General features: G+C 54.8%; 1 protein-coding gene across 2 annotated transcripts in view; it reads right to left on the bottom strand.

The window, feature by feature from the left end:
- Positions 1–15144, bottom strand: part of LOC140427105 (fibroblast growth factor 1-like) — a 95690-nt gene extending 80546 nt beyond the window's left edge. The window contains exon 1 of one of the 2 annotated variants that reach the window (XM_072512622.1): positions 14955–15144. The gene's annotated coding sequence lies outside the window, so the exon portion shown is untranslated. The remainder of the gene's footprint in view (positions 1–14954) is intronic. The other variant, XM_072512620.1, reaches the window with a different exon arrangement.
- Positions 15145–20262: the final 5118 nt, after the last annotated feature.

Raw genomic sequence — 20262 nt, 5'->3', positions numbered from 1 at the left:
CTTGTATCATCAAAAGATTTGAACGTATGACTTTCTATGCCATTGTTCAAGTTAAGAATAAATAATGTGAATAGTTAGGACCCCAACACATATCCCTGTGGTACACCACTCATCACCTCCTGCCAATTAGAGTATTTATCGATTATCCCCACTCTCTGTCTCCTGCCACTCAACCAATTTCCTAAGCATGTCAATAATTTACCCTCAACTTTGTGGGCTTCCACTTTAGTTAACAGTCTCATATAGAGTCACACAGTCATAGATTTTTACAGCATGCAAACAGACCCTTTGGCCCAGCTTGTCCATGCCACCCAGTTTCCATCACTAAGCTAGTCCCACTTGCCTGCATTTGGCCCAGATCCCTCCATACCTTGGCCCAGATCCCTCCATACCCACCCTGCCCATGTAACTGTCTGACTGCTTTTTAAAGGAAAAAATTGTTCCTGCCTCTACCACTGCCTTTGACAGCCCGTTCCAGATGCTCACCACCATTTGTGTGAAACAATTTCCCCTCTGGTCTCTTTTGTATCTCTTCCCTCTCACCTTAGACCTATTCTGTCTCGTTCTAGACCTTTGGGAAAAGATGTCATCATCTACCTTTATATGGAACTTTATCAAATGCCTTCTGGAAGTCCATATAAATAACACCCATAGACATTCCCCTGTGCCCTATCTTAGTCACCTTTTCAAAAAATTCAGTAAGATTAGTCAGGCATGACCTTCCCTTCAAGAATCCATGCTGGCTCTCCCTGATCGACCAAAGGTTTTCGAGGTGTTCAGTTACCCCATCCCTGATTATAGACTCCAGCAATTTCCCCACCACATATGTTAGGCTAACTGGTCTGTAATTCCCTGGTTTCCCCCTTTCACCTTTCTTAAAAAGTGGAGTGACATGTGCAATTTCCCAATTCAGTGGGTCTACGCCTGAATCTAGGGAACCAGTTAGGGCATCAACAATGTGCTCTCCCACTTCCTTTAACACCCTCGGGCGGAAACCACCAGGTCCTGGGGTTTTGGTACTCTTTAGTTCCATTAATTTTCTCGTTACTGATGCTGTACTTATATTACTTCTATTAAGTCTCTAAGTCTTCTATTAAATGTTAATTTCTGTTTTCAACTATAAACACTGAGCCAAAGTAATTGTTCAACATGTCTCCCATTATCATTGCCAATATCTCCATTTTCAGATTTTAGTGGGCCTACATTGCTCTTGACCAGCAGCTTTCCCTTTCTATAACTATAACATTTATTCTTATTGATTATTATGTCCCTTGCAAGTTTTCTTTTATAATTTTTTTTTTAAAGTATCCAATTCTTTTTTTCCAATTAAGGGGCAATTTAGTGTGGCCAATTCATTTACCCTGCATATCTTTGGGTTGTGGGGGTAAGACCCACGCAGACATGAGGAGAATGTGCAAACTCCATACGGAAAGTGACCCAGGGCTGAGATTGAACCACAGTCCTCGGCGCCGTGAGGCAGCCACGCTAGCCACTGTGCCACCATGCTGCCCCAGCAAGTTTCCTTTCATAATCCCTTTTAGTAGCTCGTATAAGCTGCTTTGTGGCCCTTTGCTGGTCCCTGTGCCTGTCCCATTTGTCCGGATCTGTGCTATGTCTTGCATTTTTGTCTGCCCTTTCTTTTACTTCTTTGCTGTCCCGAACCTTTTTAGTTGTCCATGGCTGTTTGTTTTGTGCCTTTTCCTCTGTGAGGTATATACTCGCTCTGTATCTTGTTAAATGTTTCTTTGAATGTTCTCCACTTACCTTCAGTCGCTGGACCCATGAACAGATCTTCCCAGTTTACTGTGGGCAGTCTCTGTCTCATTCGTTAAAATTCTAGTATCTGAATCGTGCTTTGCATGTTCAAACGCTATACTAAATCATGTTGTGGTCACTATTTGAAAAATGTTCATGCACGGTTAGGCTGTTACTTAAATTTGGCTCATTACCCATAACTAAACCTAATATTGCCTGCCCTTTTTTGCATCTAGAACATATTGCAACAGAAAACTATCCCAGGCACAGTCCAGAAATTCACTACCTTTCTGACAGGTGCTTGTCTGCTTTTCCGAATCTATATGTAAGTTAAAATCCCCCGTTAATACTGCTCTGCTTTTGCTACACACTTGCCTACTTTCTGCATTTATACAATCTAACATCTCGGAACTGTAACCCGGGGGTCGATACACAACACCCATTACAGTTTTAGATCCTTTTCTTTTCCTCAGATCCACCCACATGGGGCGGGATTCTCTGATCCTGAGGCTAAGTGTTGGCGCCGTCGGAAACGCCGTCACGTTTCTCGTCGGCGTCAACATGGCCTCAGGATCAGCAATTCTGGCCCCTACAGGCACTGGAGTGGCCCACGCTGCTCTAGCTGCTGATCCCGGTGTTAACTGGGCGCTGCGGGGTCTGCGCATGCACTGCGGCACCGGCGCCAACGCGTGCATGTGCAGTGTCTCCCTTCTCTCCTCCGGCCCTGACGCAACATGGCGAAAGGCTAAAGAGGCCGGGGCGGAAGAAAGGAGGCCCCCAGCCCGAGAGGCCGGCCCGCGGATCGGTGGACTCCGGTGGTGTGCCAGGCCACAACGGATCCCCCTCTTCCCCCAACACCCCCCCCCAGACCCTTCCATGCCGAGTCCCGCCGGCTGAGAGCAGATTAGAACGGCGCCGGCGGGACGCGGGGTTTTTTGCTACGGCGGCTCGGCCAATCCTGGGCCGAGAATCGGCGGGGGCGCCGTGTTGAGCGGCCCCCGACCGGCGCCGCGCCGACCATGCCGGCGCCAATGGCGCCTATTCTCTGCTCTGTGGAGAATGGCGTCCCAGCGTCGGGGCAGCGTGGCGTGATTCGCACCGGTTGCGGGTATTCTCCGGCCCGGCCCCGGGCTGAGAGAATCCCGCCCATGGTCGCCACTGGATGCGTTCGCCTCATTCAATCAGGAGGATTTAATCTAGTATGGCAGGGGGGTGGGAATCCGAGCGTTAGCTTAGAAGGTGTCATAACCGAAGGGAAAATAGAGAGCAAAAATAATAGAACAACATCACCCTCAGGCAGAGCAAAAAAGGTGAGAAGGGAGGTGGTCAATGCAGGACTGAGGGTGTTGTACCTTAATGCGCGCAGTATACGGAACAAGGTAAATCAGCTTGTTGCACACATTGAAATTGGCCGGTACGATGTTATGGGCATCACAGAGACTTGGCTGCAAGGAAATCAGGGCTGGGATCTAAATATCTAAGGATATGTGTCCTATCCTCCTTTGGGCTGCACGGTAGCACAAGTGTTTAGCACTGTGGCTTCACAGCGCCATGGTCCCAGGTTCGATTCCCTGCTGGGTCACTGTCTGTGCCGAGTCTGCACGTTCTCCCCGTGTCTGTGTGGGTTTCCTCCGGGTGCTCCGGTTTCCCCCCACAGTCCAAAGATGTGCAGGTTAGGTGGATTGGCCATGATAAATTGCCCTTCGTGACTAAAAAAGGTTAGGAGGGGTTATTGGGTTACGGGGATAGGGTGGAAGTGAGGGTGAAGTGGGTCGGTGCAGACTTGATGGGCCAAATGGCCTCCTTCTGCACTGTATGTTCTATGTTCTATGACAGGCAGATGGGCAAAGGGGGCGGGGTTGCAGTATTAGTAAGGAATGAAGTTAAATCAATAGCAAGGAGTGATATACGATCAGAAGGCATAGAATCTCTGTGGTAGAGTTGAAGAATTGCAAAGGTAAAAAGACCCTTCTGGGAGTTATGTACAGGCCCCCTCCCCTAGCAGCAGTAAGGATGTGGGACAGAAAATAAATCAGGAGATAGGGAAAGCATGTAAAAAAGGCAACATTACAATAATTATGGGGGACTTCAATATGCAGGTGGACTGGGACAATCAGGTTGGTAGTGGATCCCAAGAAAAGGAATTTGTGGAATGTCTAAGTGATTTTTTTTGGGAGCAGCTTGTGAAGTAGCCTACTAGGGAACAGGCAATTCTGGATTTGGTGATGTGTAATGAGGCAGACTTGATTAGGGAACTGAAGGTGAAGGAACCCTTAGGGAGCAGTGACCACAATATGGTAGAATTTATTTATCCTGCAGTTTGAGAGGGAGAATATGCAATCAGATGTAAAGGTATTACAATTAAATAAGGGTCACCGCAAAGACATGAGTGAGGATTAGTGGGGAAGCCAGAGGATTGTGAATCCTTTAAAAGCGAGCAGGGGACAACTAAAAAAGCAATAAGGGGAGAAGATGAAATATGAGTGTGAATTTGCGAGCAATATAAAAGATGATAAGAAGAGTATTTTTCAATATATAAAAGATAAGAGAGAGGCAAAAATAGACATTGGACCACTGGAAAACGTGGTTGGAGAAGTAATAATAGGAAACAAAGAAATGGCAGAGGAACTGAATAATTACTTTGCATCAGTCTTCATGGTGGGATGCCAGAGCTCCAGGAGAATCAGGGGCAGAGGTGAGTGTAGTGGCCATCACTAAGGAGAAGGTTCTGGGGAAACTGAAAGGTCTGAAGGTGGATAAATGGCCTGGACCGTGTCATAATATACACCAGTATATCATGGTGCAGACACACACTGATGGACACACAGTGGGACCAATCAACATACACAACACCGCAGCCAATCACCAGTGAGAGCACATGCACTATAAAGACAGGGGGCATCAGAGTTCCCGCTCATTCGAGTAGCAGCTAGCTAGGAGCACAGAGCTCACAGCCTGCAACACAGACATTCACCATGTGCTGAGTGCATCAACTGGTTAGGACAAGGCAAAGGTCTTTAGTTAAAGCTAGTGTCGTATTCACCCACAATTCAAGTCCCAGCACCTCTCAAGGACTGCCTCAAGCAGCAGCTACAGGACCTCCAAGACCAAGGAGTGATCTCAATAGTTACGGAACCAACCGACTGGGCCAGTTCCATGGTGTGCGTAAAAAGGCCTTCCGGCGAGTTGAGAATCTGCATAGATCCAAAGGATCTGAATCGCAACATAATGAGGGAGCATTACCCAATCCCCAAGCGCGAAGAGATCACATGCGAGATGGCTCGCGCCAAGCTCTTCACCAAACTTGACACCTCGAAAGGATTCTGGCAAATTCAACTAGACAGATCCAGCAGGAAACGGTGTACCTTTAACACCCCTTTTGGCAGATAGTGTTCCAACAGGATGCCATTTGGGATCATATCGGCGTCAGAAGTATTCCACAGGATCATGGAACAAATGATGGAAGGCATTGAAGGTGTTCACGTCTATGTCGACGACATATCATTTGGTCCACCACCCCGCAGGAGCATATCAGTCGCCTCCAACGCGTGTTCAAACGCATACGGGAGCAGGGCCTACGCCTCAACAGAGCCAAATGCTCCTTCGGCCAGACGGAACTCAAGTTCCTAGGGGACCACATCTCCCAGTTGGGTGTGCGGCCGGATGCGGACAAGGTGGCTGCCATCACAGCCATGAAAAAGCCAGAGGACAAGGCGAACCAGTGGATGTGATTTATTTAGATTTCCAGAAGGCCTCGGATCTGGAAGAAGGAACTGAAGGCACTGTTGCTAAGTTTGCAGATGATACAAAGATCTGTCGTGGGACAGGTAGTATTGAGGAAGCAGGGGGGCTGCAGAAGGACTTGGCCAGGCTTGGAGAGTGGGTAATAAAGTGGCAGATGAAATACAATTTGAAAAAGTGTGAGGTTATGCACTTTGGAGGAAGGAATGGAGGCATAGGCTATTTTCTAAATGGGGAAATGCTTAGGAAATCAGAAGCACAAAGGGACTATGGGAGTCCTTGTGCAAGATTCTCTTAAGGTTAACGTGCAGGTTCAGTCAGCAGTTAGGAAGGCAAATGCAATGTTAGCATTCATGTCGAGAGGGTTTGAGTACAAGAGCAGGGATGTACTTCCCCATTTGGAGTATTGTGAGCAGTTTTGGGCCCCGTATCTAAGGAAGGATGTGCTGGCCTTGGAAAGCGTCCAGAGGAGGCTCACAAGAATGATCCCTGGAAGGAAGAGCTTGTCATATGAGGAACGGCTGAGTACTCTGGGTCTGTACTCGTTGGATTTTAGAAGGATGAGGGGGGATCTTATTGAAACTTACAGGATACTGTGAGGTCTGGATAGAGGATGTGGAGAGGATGTTTCCACTTGTAGGAAAAACTAGAACCAGAGGACACCATCTCAGACTAAAGGGTTGATCCTTTAAAACAAAGATGAGAAGGAATTTCTTCAGCCAGAGAGTGGTGAGTCTGTGGAACTCTTTGCCTCAGAAGGCTGTGGAGGCCAAGCCACTGAGTGTCTTTAAGACAGAGATAGATAGGGGACTTCCGGTTGTGGCTATGCGGAGCTAAGTCGCAGGTTCGGCAGCTCCCGCTACAAACGTACTTTTGGGCTCTTTTTAGGGCCCGTAACGGCGCTTGTTCAACGTTTCCCAGTGTGGGAAGGCGACAGCGACATTCCCCCGATAGTGTATGGAGTGGACCAGGAGTGGGACGATTAAAAAAAGTGGCATTGAAGCAAAGAAAGGTGTGAGGGAGGAGGACCAAGATGGCGGCGGGCGGAGACCAGGCAGCGTGGAGGCAGTGGGCGCAAGAGCAGCAGGAGCTTCTCCAGCGTTGTTTTAAGGAGCTGAAAGCAGAGCTGCTGGTGCCAATGAAGGCTTCAATCGATAAGCTGCTGGAGACCCGGGCGGCGATCCGGGAGGTCCGGCAGAAGGTCTCGGAGAACGAGGATGAGATCCTGGGCCTGCCGGTGAAGGTGGAGGCGCACGAGGCGCTCCACAAGAAATGGCAGGCGAGGTTCGAGGAGATGGAGAACCGGTCGAGGCGGAAAAACCTGCGGATCCTGGGTCTCCCGGAGGGGCTGGCGGGATCGGACGTGGGGGCCTACGTGGTCACCATGCTGAATTCGCTGATGGGAGCGGGGGCCTGTCAGGGGCACTTGGAGCTAGAGGGGGCCCACCGAGTGCTGGCGAGGAGGCCCAAGCCCAGCGAGCCGCCGCGGGCGGTGCTGATGCGGTTCCACCGGTTTGCTGATCGAGAGTGTGTGTTAAGGTGGGCCAAGAAGGAGCGGAGCAGCAGGTGGGAGAACGCGGAGGTCCGGATCCACCAGGATTGGAGCGCGGAGGTGGCGAAGAAGAGGGCTGGTTACAACCGGGCGAAGGCAGTGCTGCACAGGAAGGGGGTGAAGTTCAGTGTGCTGCAGCCGGCGCGTCTGTGGGTCACCTATAAGGATCAACACGACTATCCGAGTCCCCAGAGGAGGCGTGGGCCTTTGTTCAGGCCGAAAAACTGGACACAGACTAAGGGTCGGGGTTGAGGGGTCGTGGTGGAGGAATGGCTGGGGATTGTTGGGTTGTGTTTCGAGGGGGGGTTCTTTGTTTTTTGGGGGTTGATTGGCATTGTTTTAATTAGGTCCGCCGGGTGGGCTCGTGGGGGGGGGTACGTAAACTGCTTGAGGGTTGATGATCGGTAGGGGAGATGGGGCCCCGCGGGGGGGGGCCTAAGTTGGGGGTAGTGGGACCGGGCCTGGAAAGGGTGCTGCGCCAGGGGAGGCGGGGCCGGGCGAGTGGAAAGCACGGGCTTTTTCCCCCGCGTTTAGGGCTGAAGGGGCGGGGCCGGAGCTGAGAAGCGCGGGCTTTTTCTCCCGCGCTGGGAGTGGAATGGATGAGGTCCCGCTGGTGGACAGGGAGGAGGGGGAGGGGGGGGGGGGAAATTCCACACTGGGGGGGGTCCGATGGAGCAGCGGGAGTGGCCGGGGTCAGCAGGAGTCAGCTGACTTATGGGAGTGCAATGGGGGGAGCAATGCAGCTAGGGAGGGACCTAGCTGGGGCGGGAGGGGTAGGGGGGTGGAAACCGAGTTGCTGCTGGAATGGCCAAGGAGGAGCTGGAGGTCGGGGCGGGGGTCTGCTGCTGTGGGGAATGGGCCGTGCGGGGGGTGCAGGCACGTGGCTGGCCTAGGAAGGGATATGGCTAGTCGGCAGGGGAGAGAGGTGAGTAGCTGAGTAGCCCCCGATCCGGCTGATAACCTGGAATGTAAGGGGACTGAATGGGCCGGTCAAGCGGGCCCGGGTGTTCGCGCACCTGAAGCGGCTGAAGGCGGATGTGGCCATGCTTCAGGAGATGCACCTGAGGATGGCGGTTCAGGTAAGGTTGAAAAAGGGGTGGGTAGGGCAGGTGATTCATTCGGGTTTGGATGCAGAAAACCGGGGGGGGGGGGGGGTGACGATATTGGTGGGATAGAGAATGCCGTTCGAGGCATCGAGCATTGTGGCAGACAATGGTGGTAGGTATGTGATGGTAAGTGGCAAGCTGCAGGGGGAGCGGGTGGTGTTCGTCAATGTATACACCCCGAAATGGGACGATGCGGGGTTCAAGTGGCGTATGTTGGGCCGGATCCCAGACTTGGAGACAGAGGGCCTGATAATGGGGGGGGGATTTCAACACGGTGCTGGATCCGACATTGGATCGCTCTAGGTCTAGGACGGGCAGGAGGCCGGCGGCGGCCAAGGTGCTGAGGGGGTTCATGGACCAGATGGAGGGGTGGATCCATGGAGGTTTGCGAGGCCGGGGGCCAGGGAATTTTCATTCTTCTCCCATGTTCACAAGGCCTACCCCCGGATTGATTTTTTTGTCATGAGCAGGGCGCTGATTCCGAGGGTGGAGGACACGGGGTACTCGGCGATAGCCATTTCTGATCATGCTCCGCACTGGGTGGACCTCGAGTTGGGGGAGGAGAGGGACCAGCGCCCGCTGTGGTGCCTTGAGGTGGGGTTGCTGGCGGACGAGGAGGTGAGCGGGCGGGTCTGGAAGTGTATAGAGAGGTACCTGGGGGCTAATGACAATGGGGAGGTGCAAGTAGGGGTGGTCTGGGAGGCGCTGAAGGCGGTGGTCAGAGGAGAGCTGATCTCCATTAGGGCACACAAGGAGAGGGGGGAGAGGAGAGAGAGGGAGAGGTTGGTGGGGGAGATGGGGACGGCGGATAGGAGGTACGCGGACCCCCGGAGGAGGGATTGCTTAGGGACCTGCGTAGCCTCCAGGCTGAGTTCGATTTGTTGACCACCAGGAAGGCGGAGGCGCAGTGGAGGAAGGCGCAGGGAGCGGTATATAAATACGGAGAAAATGCGAGCCGTACGCTGGCGCACCACCTTCGGAAGTGAGAGGCAGCTAGGGAGATCGGGGAAGTTAGGGATGGAGGGGGGAGCACGGTGCGAAGTGCGGTGGGCATCAATGGGGTCTTCAGGAACTTCTACGAGGAACTGTACCGGTCTGAGCCCCCACTGGAGGAGGGAGGGATGTGTCGCTTCCTGGATCAGCTGGGGTTTCCAAGGGTGGAGGAGGGGAAAGTGGCAGGGTTGGGGGCGCCGGTTGGGTTGGAGGAGTTGGTCAAAGGGATAGGGAACATGCAGGCGGGGAAGGCACCGGGGCCAGATGGGTTCCGGTTGAATTTTGCAAGAAGGATGCGGACCTGCTGGGCCCTCTGTTGGTAAGGACCTTTAACGAGGCAAGGGAAGGGGGGGGGTCCCTGCCCCCGACGATGTCTAGAGCGCTGATCTCCCTGATCCTGAAGCGGGACAAGGATCCCCTACAGTGTGGCTCATACAGGCCGATCTCACTCCTAAATGTAGACGCAAAGTTGCTGGCAAAGATTTTGGCCATGAGGATAGAGGACTGTGTGCCGCAGGTCATACATGAGGATCAGACAGGGTTCATGAAAGGGAGGCAGTTGAATACTAATGTACGGAGGCTCTTGAATGTTATAATGATGCCGGTGATGGAAGGGGAGGCGGAGATAGTGGCGGCAATGGATGCGGAGAAGGCCTTTGATAGGGTGGAGTGGGGGTACCTGTGGGAGGCATTGGAAAGGTTCGGGTTCGGGGAGGGGTTCGTCAGGTGGGTGAGGCTGCTGTATGAGGCCCCGGTGGCGAGTGTGGCCACGAACAGAAGGAGGTCAGAGTATTTCCGGCTACACCGGGGGACGAGGCAGGGGTGTCCCCTGTCCCCCTTGCTCTTTGCACTGGCGATTGAACCCCTGGCCATGGCATTGAGGGAGTCGAGGAACTGGAGGGGGCTGGTGCGGGATGGGGAGGAGCATCGGGTGTCGCTCTATGCGGATGATCTGCTGCTATATGTGGTGGACCCGGTGGGGGGAATGCCGGAGGTGATGAGGATCCTTAGGGAGTTTGGAGATTTCTCCGGGTGCAAGCTTAATATGGGGAAGAGTGAGTTGTTCGTAGTGCACCCGTGGGACCAGGAGAGGGGGACTGGTGAGCTCCCGCTAAAAAGGGCGGAGAGGAGTTTCAGGTACCTGGGGGTCCAGGTGGCTAGGAGCTGGGGGGCCCTATATAAGCTTAACTTCACGAGGCTGGTGGAGCAGATGGAGGAGGAGTTTAAGAGGTGGGACGTGCTGCCACTCTCCCTGGCGGGTAGGGTGCAGTCAGTTAAAATGACGGTGCTCCCGAGGTTTTTGTTCCTGTTCCAATGCCTCCCCATCCTGATCACTAGGGCCTTCTTCAGGCGGGTTAACAGGAGCGTGATGGGGTTTGTATGGGTGCAGAAGACCCCGAGGGTGAGAAGGGAGTTCCTGGAGCGGGGCAGGGATGGGGGGGTTGGCGCTGCCTAGCCTCTGTGGGTGTTATTGGGCCGCCAACGTGGCAATGGTGCGTAAGTGGGTGATGGAGGGGGATGAGGCGGCATGGAAGAGGCTGGAGATGGCGTCCTGTGTGGGCACGACCCTGGAGGCGCTGGTGACGGCGCAGCTGCCGCTTCCTCCAACGAGGTATACCACGAGCCCAGTGGTGGCGGCTACCCTCAAAATTTGGGGGCAATGGAGACGTCACAGGGGGGAGGTGGGGGCCTCAGTGTGGTCCCCGATACGGGGGACCCACCAGTTTGGCCCAGGGAGGATGGACAGAGGGTTCCTGAGCTGGCACAGGGCAGGTATTAGAAGGATGGGGGACCTGTTTGTGGACGGGAAGTTCGCGAGCCTGGGTGAGCTGGAGGAGAAGCTCGGGCTCCCCCCGGGGAACACCTTCAGATATATGCAGGTAAGGGCGTTTGTTCGGCGACAGGTGGTGGAGTTCCCACTGTTGCCGCCACGCAGGGTCCAGGACAGGGTGCTGTCGGGGATGAGGGTTGGAGAGGGGAGGATCTCGGCAACGTATCAGGTGATGCAGGAGGAGGAGGAGGCCTCGGTGGAGGGGCTAAAGGGTAAGTTGGAGGAGGAGTTGGGTGAGGAGATTGACGAGGGGATGTGGGCGGATGCCCTAGGGAGGGTGAACTCTTCCTCCTCTTGTGCGAGGCTTAGCCTCATACAATTTAAGGTGCTCCATAGGGCTCACATGACCGGGGCAAGGATAAGCCGGTTCTTTGGGTGCGAGGACAGGTGTGTTAGGTGCTCAGGGAGCCCAGCAAATCACACCCAGGGACAGGCATTCCAGCAGCAGGACTTCGGCCCATCGCGGGCCGGAGAATCGGCGGGGGGTGGGCCCCCCGACCGGCGCGGTGCGACTCCCGCCCCCGCCGACTGGCGCAGCATGATTCCCACCCCCGCCGAATCTCTGGTGGCGGAGACTTCGGGACACGGCGGGGGCGGGATTCATGCCAGCCCCCAGCGATTCTCCGACCCGGTGTGGGGTCGGTGAATCCCGCCCAGGGTCTTAATTAATAAGGGGATCAGTGATTTTGGGGAGAAGGCAGGAGAATGAAGATGAGAAAAATATCAGCTATGATTGAATGGCGGAGCAGACGCGATGGGCCGAGTGGCCTAATTCTGCTCCTATGTCTTGTGGTCTTATGGTCATTATATCCTCCTTCACCACTGAGGTGATTCCATTTCTAATCAGTAAGGATACTCCATCCCCTCTACCTGGTGCTTCTTCTGGCATGCTCTCCTACTCAGAGAATCATATAATTCCTACAGTACAGAAGGAGGCCCATCGAGTCTGCTCCAGCCCTTGGAAAGAGCACCCTACTTAAGCCCACGTTTCCATCCTACCCTTGTAACCCAGTAACCCCACCTAACCTTTTGGACACGAAGGGTCAATTTAACATGGCCAATCCACCTAACCTGCACATCTTTGGATTGTGGGAGGAAACCGGAGCACCGGGAAGAAACCTATGCACACATGGGGAGAAAGTCCAAACTCCACACACACACAGTCACCCCAGGCTGGAATTGAACCCAGGTCCCTGGCACTGTGAGGCAGCAGTGCTACCACTGTGCCACCATGCCACCCTCATCGAATTAGTGTTGATCCCCTAGTTTGTTGGTTGTTGTAACTCCCATGAGACCCACAGGGACAACCCGAATGATCTCCCTCTGGGGCCTGTGGAGTACGGGCTCCCCGATGAGGGGCGGAAACCAACAGTGGGCCCATTAATTCCCCGAGATAAAAAACGGAGCAGGAAGGGGCTGGCATCTCAGGGTGGTCCCGTCTGGGACTTGGCCTGTTGCTTAGTTGCTGTATTTCCTAGCTGTGTGTAGGAAATAAACTGCTTTTGACTCACCCTTTTGGGGCTCCTCATTGACTACAATAATGGTGATGGATGAAACAAGAATGTGCTGGGTCATGTGGTTACAGATTGTGATTGACTACAATTTTGCGGCGACTGATGGCCCACTATATTTCATGGATGGCTAATTTTCAACCGCTAGATCTGTTCTAGAGTGTCCCTTTAATGTTTCTGGTGCTTAGGCTGATGTCAGTTGGTCAGCCCAGTTTTATTCATTTCTCTTTATTGATTTTCTCTACAACAATTTGATACAACTGAGAGGCTCAGTTGGCCTTTTCAGAGGACAGTTAGGAGTAAATTACATTATAAATGTAATAGTTGCTCTTTTACCTCAGAATTGTATTGTCCAAATTGGCCGAGCAAAAATGTTGTAAGCTCCTCCATGCCTCAGCAGATAAAGGCAGCACTATCATACCGTACATAATACAGTCAAGCAGGTTGCCAAATTAGTCTTCTGGCCTTAGTCAGGGTGGCATTAAAGGTGCTGCAAAAGAAAGCTTCCTTCTTCTGGTAACTGTCCAATGACTTTGCCTGAAAAGCATGTGTGAGTGGATATTGGGTTCAAATTCCAATGTGAGGCCCTGTAACCCCGGATGATCAAAAAGCCTGAAAACACTTCCAACCTAGCCTCATCCGCAAAGACTGGCCACCCCTGTGAAGCACAGAATATCAGCTGACAGTTGTCGAGTGCACTCCAGTATGAAACATCGGGGACTCTTTTGACTTTGGTTCAAGGTCCTACTTTGAACCAACATGAGCCATCATATAAATACTGCGGCCACAAGAGCAGGCCAGATCTGGGAACTTTGTGGTGAGTAACTCACCTCCTGACTCCCTATACCCTGTCCACTATTTACAAGGCACAAGTCAGGAGTGTAATGGAATACTCTCCACTTGCCTGGATGAGTGCAGTGACAACAACGCTGAAGATGTTTGCCACCATCCAGGACAAAGCAACCCGCTTGTTTGGCACATCCACCACCCTATACGCACCCCTTTCACCACCAACACACAGTGACAGTGTGCACTACCAACACACAGTGACAGTGTGCACTACCAACACACAGTGACAGTGTGCACTACCAACACACAGTGACAGTGTGCACTATCTACAAGATGGACTGCTGCAATTTGCCAAGGCTCTGTCGAGAGTGCCTTCCAAACTCACAACCTCTATCACCCAGAAAAACAAGGCAGCAAGTGCATTGGAAGACTCTCAACTGCAACTTTCCTTCCAAGTCACACACTATCCTGTCTTGGAACTGTATCACTGTTCATTCATTGTCACTGGGTCAAAATCCTGGAATGCCTTTTTTAACAGCACTGTGGGTTTACTTGAATGAGTGAATGTCACCTAAGTCTTAGAGGACCATAGGCTGCTCTCTCCTTCGAGAGCTGACTGGTGGTGATTTAACCTGAGGGTCACCACACCTCAGGCGAGGGACAAGGTTGAGTAGGCAGGGCCTTCATGGCAATCTCAGCCCATATAGGAATTGAACCCGCGCTGCTGGCATTGCTCCGCATCACGAACCAGATGCCCAGCCAACTGAGCTAACCAACCTCCACACCCCAATGACTGGAGCAGCTCACCACCATTTACCCAACGGCCTTCAGTGATGGGGAATTATCGCTGGCCTTGCCAACGACGCTTGGATCCCATGACTGAATGAAAAAAGGTGATATCATATCCTATTTTCTTCAGGAGAAATGAAAATTGGGAAAGATGTATAATTCCATAAGTTAATGTTACCACTTCAAGAAAGAAGGGAGACAACTGGAGTAAGAAACATATTACACTGAGTTTTAAAATAAAGAGTGAAACTTTTCATCAACAAACTTGAGAAGAAAGGCACATTTGCACCCTTGCAGCCAAGCAAAGCCTCTGCAATATTGGATAGCAATGAGAATTTTGACACTGCCCAGTATATCCTTCAGAAAATGGCACATTTTTTCTCACAGACCAAAATATTTAGGTTATTTGTGGTTAGCCCAAACATAACCCTTCTGTTCAAAACTGACTTTAGCTCTGAATATCACCTCATAACTGCTTATTATTGTGTACTGTACTGTAACAGAGATTATTTTAATGCTGAAAATGTAAGGTAGTCTGGAAAAATATACTTTCAATCTATTGTAGAAATAGCGAAGGAAGCTTTTCAAGCTCCCAGTGCTTTTGGACAGGTCCCAAATAGTTAAATTATAGATCACTGGTGTTAACAGCAAATGCATATATTGGAATAGAGTGATAGCTCATCTAGTGCAATGCATCGACCCCTGAAATGTGGCTTTTATCTTGCACAAATAAATAATTCAAAGAGTCATGCAAGAGTAGGTTTAATCTGCTGATTGCTGAAATTTAATCTGTGTTGGCCTACAAAATAAATTGTTATTCTGACACCCCTAGGGCTCTTGTGGTCCTGGTACCGCCTAAGACTTGTTTATTAAAATGTTTTTCTTACCTTTCTCGGAAGCCGGGGACATTGGGAATGTGCTAGAAAGCGCTTTTAGCAGAGTCAGAGGCCCCACAAAGCTCTGAGTACAGGAGCCGTCTGTGTGAACGTTGGTTGAGTCTCCACTGCCAGCGCTGATACCCAGTTAGAGTTCTAATCCTTCAGCTGACTGTCCCTGCGAGACTGTGAGGTTAGAGCTGGACGACCCAATGCTGCAAACAACAGACACGTGAACAGCCAGCAAAATGCTTTTTAACCTCTCTGCTCCCATTGCGTCCTGCTTAGTCATCCTTTGGTACAACAGGAAATGTTGGTGGTTTCAGCAAATGATACCCTCATGGTGGGCATGATTAGAAAAAAGAGAGTCTGGGTTTTTGCAGACAGCCTGAGGTTTTGTTGCCATCCTCAGCCAAACGGATCTTTTATTCCCGGCGTGTGCGTTGAATCCCAAGGCTCGAATTTCCTCCCTATTTGCACCTCAGTTAATTGCGTGGCCTAAACATTGAGGAATTTGAGTGAGAGTTAGCGCATTCCCAAATACCGCTCAATTGTCGGTCGGCCCCTTCAGTCGAGCCTCTTCCACCTTAAACCTGGCCCTGCCAATGATTTACTGAAAGCCTCATGTGCCACTTTCATCAAATTGCGCTTGCTGAGGGATTCTCTTCAAATTACAAATGGATTTTCCTGCATGGCAGAGAAACAAAATCATTTTGTTGCAATTTGATTTAACTTCCTGAAGGAACGTATCCTCATTGAGACCAGGGGCGTCATTCTCCGACCCCCCGCCGGGTCGGAGAATGGCCGTTGGCCGCCGTGAATCCCGCCCCCGCCCCCGCCGAAGTCTCCGAAGGGAGAAAAGTCGGCGGGGCGTTAATGGCGCCGCTGCCGCGGAGAATGTCACGGGTCTGCGCAAGGCAGCCGATTTTCGGCCTGCCGATATTCTCCCTTCCGGATGGGCCGAAGTCCCGTCGACGTGATGACCGTTCACGTCGACGTCAATCAAACCTCCTTTTCATCGGCGTGACCCGGTGCTCCAGGCTCACGCCGACCAGCGAGGAGGTGAGTGACGGCCTGGGGGGTTGGCTCTGGGCAGGAAATGGCGTGGTCGCAGACTGATTGCGTGAGGAGAGGTGTGTCTCGGCTTGTGTGTGTGTGCGGCGGGGGGGGGGGGGTGGTTAGAGTAGGCTGGGCTCCGGGGGAGTGCCGGGAGGGGGTCCGTGCCGGGGTGGAGGTTGGGGTTGGGGGGGGTCCGTGCTGGGGTGGAGGTTGGTGGTTGGGGGGGGGTCCGTGCTGGGGTGGAGGTTGGGGAGGGGGTCCGTGCCGGGGTGGAGGTTGGGGGGGGGTCCGTGCCGGGGTGGAGGTTGGGGGGGGGTCCGTGCTGGGGTGGAGGTTGGGGGGGGGTCCGTGCTGGGGTGGAGGTTGGGAGGGAGGGTCCGTGCTGGGGTGGACGTTGGGGGTTGGGGGGGGTCCGTGCTGGGGTGGAGGTTGGGGGGGGGTCCGTGCCGGGGTGGAGGTTGGGGGGGGTCCGTGCTGGGGTGGAGGTTGGGGGGGGTCCATGCTGGGGTGGAGGTTGGGAGGAGGGGTCCGTGCTGGGGTAGAGGTTGGGGGTTTGGGAGGGGGTCCGTGCTGGGGTGGGTGATGGGAGGGCAAATGAGTTGGTCCACCTGGCCAGGTGCCAGCCTCCAACAGTTGGACCCATGCGGTCCATGCCACCTGGCTGGGGGAGGAGGGGATATGGGCAATGATGACATGTCATCGTTCCCCTCCCCCCCCACCAGGCCGTCATGTTTTCAGACCATCCAGCGATGTTGGCCGCCGTGGTGGCAGCCGCTCATGTCTATGTTTCCCTGGATGAGGAGGAGGAGGAGGAGGAGGAGCGCAGGCTGCCACAGAGGGGCAGGCGGCAGCCGCCCAGGCTGGAGGGACACCTGACCGACAGGACGAGGAGGGGGAGGAGGACGTCGCGGCCCCACGGCAACGGAGGCACCCGAGGGCACCCCGTGTGTACCGGCCCCGGCAGTCATACCAGGACCTCACGGACCGGGAATGCAGGAGGAGACTCCGGATGAGCCGGGAAACCGTGGCACACATCTGCCACCTGCTGGCACACCTGTCACCGCGTGGCACTGGCGGGGGACACCCTCTCCCCGTGTCCGTCAAGGTTACGGTGGCCCTGAACTTTTATGCAACGGGGTCATTCCAGGCACCGAGTGGGGACCTGTCCGGCATATCGCAGACATCGGTGCATCGGTGCATCCGGGCAGTGACAGATGCCCTTTATGCCATGGCACACCGCTACATCCGCTTCCCCGTGGACCGGGCCAGCCAAGATGCCCGGGCCGTGGGCTTCTCTGCCGTTGCCGGGTTCCCCATGGTCCAGGGCGCGATCGATGGGATGCACGTCGCCGTGCGGCCACCTGCAGATAACAGGGCCGTGTTCACTAATAGGAAGGGGACCTATTCAATGAACGTACAGGTGGTCTGCGACCACCGCATGATGATCCTGCACGTCTGCGCCCGTCACCCAGGCAGTGTACACGACTCATTCGTGTTGTCGCGGTCATCCATCCCCGGCATGTACGAGGGACGCCATCCCCGGCTGAGGGGCTGGTTGCTGGGCGACAGGGGCTACCCATTGCGATCGTGGCTGATGACGCCTATACGGAGGCCACGCAATGAGGCGGAGAACCGCTACAATGATGCCCATGTAGCGACAAGGGGAGTGATCGAGAGGTGCTTTGGCGTGCTGAAGATGCGTTTCAGGTGCCTGGACCTCTCTGGGGGCGCCCTCCAGTATCGGTCAGATAGGGTCGGCCGCATCATTGTGGTGTGCTGCGTCCTGCACAACATAGCCCAGCAGAGGGGCGATGTGCCGCAGGCAGAGGAGGGCGGAGTGGAGGAGCAGCAGGAAGAGGCCCAGTCCTCCCCAGGTGAGGGGGATGGGGGCAATGGTCAGGGCAGACGGGGTAGACACAGGTGGGTGGCTGTCCACCGTTACCGGCTGGCCCAGCGGGCACGGGACAGACTGATAGACGCCCGCTTCACTGACTAGATGGGCGTGGGAATCGGGTAGTATGGCCACAGACAGCACACCATGACAACAGCCGACCACCCACACCCCCCACCCATCCACCCACCCAGCACCCTCACCCCCCTCCCCAACCCCACACATCCCACCCGCATGCACACCACCCCCCCCCCCCAATTGCCGATCCACCGGCGGCACAACGGGCCGGGCTCACCCAGTTGCGGGTGGACGCGTGTCTATCGCAGGCCATGGAGGATGATGACAACCCGCCTCCGATGAGCTCCTGGCTCTACATCGTTGGACTATGTCTGACCCATGGCCACAGTACCACCATCCACCCGGACCATCCCTGCATGCGGCTGTGACACTGCAGCGCACGGTCCCGTCCTCTGCCCGGGGGATGTTGATGGCGGCCCAGGGGGAAGGGGGCAGACTCACCTGGGGCTGAGGTAAGACCACCCGTCACACACACACTTGCGCTCAACGTACATGACACACCCGCACACTTTGGACAGAGCACAAAGGCAGCTTCGGTAGGTGTAACATTGACTTTAATAACCAAAGGAGTTCATGCACGTGCCCTAGCCCCTAAAACTCATCTGTGCCCTGCACCCGTGCCAACTTACTCAGTGTCTAATTGTTTGGCCTTACGGGCCCTTTGACTACGTCTACGTGGTTCCCCAGACGGTACAGCAGAACTGGAGGTGGACTCCTGTGATTCCTGCCCTCTGACACTGGATCCCTTTGGCGGCCGTTTCCTTGGGTGTCCTGGCCTAGATGGGCCAGGCTGCGGCCCGGGCGACTGGGATGGCGAGCTGCCAGCCTGTCCTGCCTGTTGCCCACCCGATGCACCTGGGACGGAAGGGGGGAGTCCGAGGTGTCGCGGTGTACCGGGACCTCCCCTACAGAGGGAGCCGGGACGGACCACACCACCTCCTCCTCCCTCGGGGTGCCCGATGGCCCCCAGGCCTCTACATGGGTGGGGGATGCGAACGGACTGGCCATCCGACGCGCCCTCGACATCTGGCGCTGCCAGTCCTGGAGGCCCGTGCCTGTATCGACAGGGGTCTGCAGGTTTGCAGCCATGGAGCCCAGGGGGTTGTCGAACCCTGCCTGTGACAGTGCGACGCCGGCTCGCACATGGCCACTGGCGCCGATGCCCTCAGCGATGGCCTGCTGAGACTGGGCCATGGCCTGCAGAGACTGGGCCATGGCCTGCAGAGACTGGGCTATGGCCTGCTGAGACTGGGCCATGGCCTGCTGAGACTGGGCTATGGCGTTGAGCGCCTCTGCCATCTGGCGCTGGCACTGGCTCATGGCCTCCTGTGAGAGGGCAGCCATTTCCTGGGCCACAGACGCCGCCTGCACGGAAGGCCCCAGGCCTCGCAAACCGTTCCCCATGTCTGACACCGTCGTACCCATTGCCTCCACCGCGGACGCCACCCATGCGGTGTCAGCCTGGGTGGCACGCATGACCGGGACCACTCCCAGCTCCTGGACGCGGGTGGACTCCTCCACCTGTGACCGCAGCCGCCGCAAGCCACCCGTCACCCTATTCGCTCGTCTCCGTGTCGGTGGTTGCATCGGATCTATGTGTGGGTGTGGTAACTGCAGGAACCCGGGATCCTTCTGGGCGGCAGATGTTCGCTTGGCCTGGGCTGCCCTCCGACCGCCCGGTCCCTCTGCTGCTCCTACCTCCACCTGCTGTACCGGGACGGCTGTGTTGTGCACACCAGTGAGTGTACCAGACGCCTCATCACTAAAGTGCCCAACCGTGGTGAGTGTTTCTGCGATGGTGGAGGGTGTTGGTGACAGCAGTGGCGTTGTGTCGTGCTCTTCGTCCCACTCTGAGTCCATGGCACTTTGGGGTGGGGGTTCGTCTCCACCCATCCACTCTGAGTCACTGTCCGGTATTTTGTCTTCCCGGGTAGGGGTGTCCTGGGTAGTGCTGTCCCGGGTAGTGCTGTCCCGGGTAGTGCTGTCCCGGGTAGTGCTGTCCCAGGTAGTGCTGTCCCGGGTAGGGATGTCCTGGGTAGTGGTGTCCCGGGTAGGGGTGTCCTGGGTAGTGGTGTCCTGGGTAGTGGTATCCTGGCTCGGATGTGACGGGGGTCTGTGGCTGCCCCCCTCATCGCTGGGTGGTCGCTCCCGCACGTGACGGGGGTGTCGTCTCCCTGTTGCTCCAGGTCTCTCCGTCTCCCGTGGTGTGCGAGGGGCATCCTGCGGGCGTCGCATGCTGGAGGGTCCGGGTCTCTCCGTCTCCCGTGGTGTGCGAGGGGCATCCTGCGGGTG

The sequence above is a fragment of the Scyliorhinus torazame genome, chromosome 7 (assembly GCF_047496885.1).
Source record: "Scyliorhinus torazame isolate Kashiwa2021f chromosome 7, sScyTor2.1, whole genome shotgun sequence".
In the NCBI taxonomy this organism is placed as follows: domain Eukaryota; kingdom Metazoa; phylum Chordata; class Chondrichthyes; order Carcharhiniformes; family Scyliorhinidae; genus Scyliorhinus; species Scyliorhinus torazame.
The sequence above is the reverse complement of the archived record's forward strand: the minus strand, read 5'-3'. Positions and strand labels throughout refer to the sequence as shown.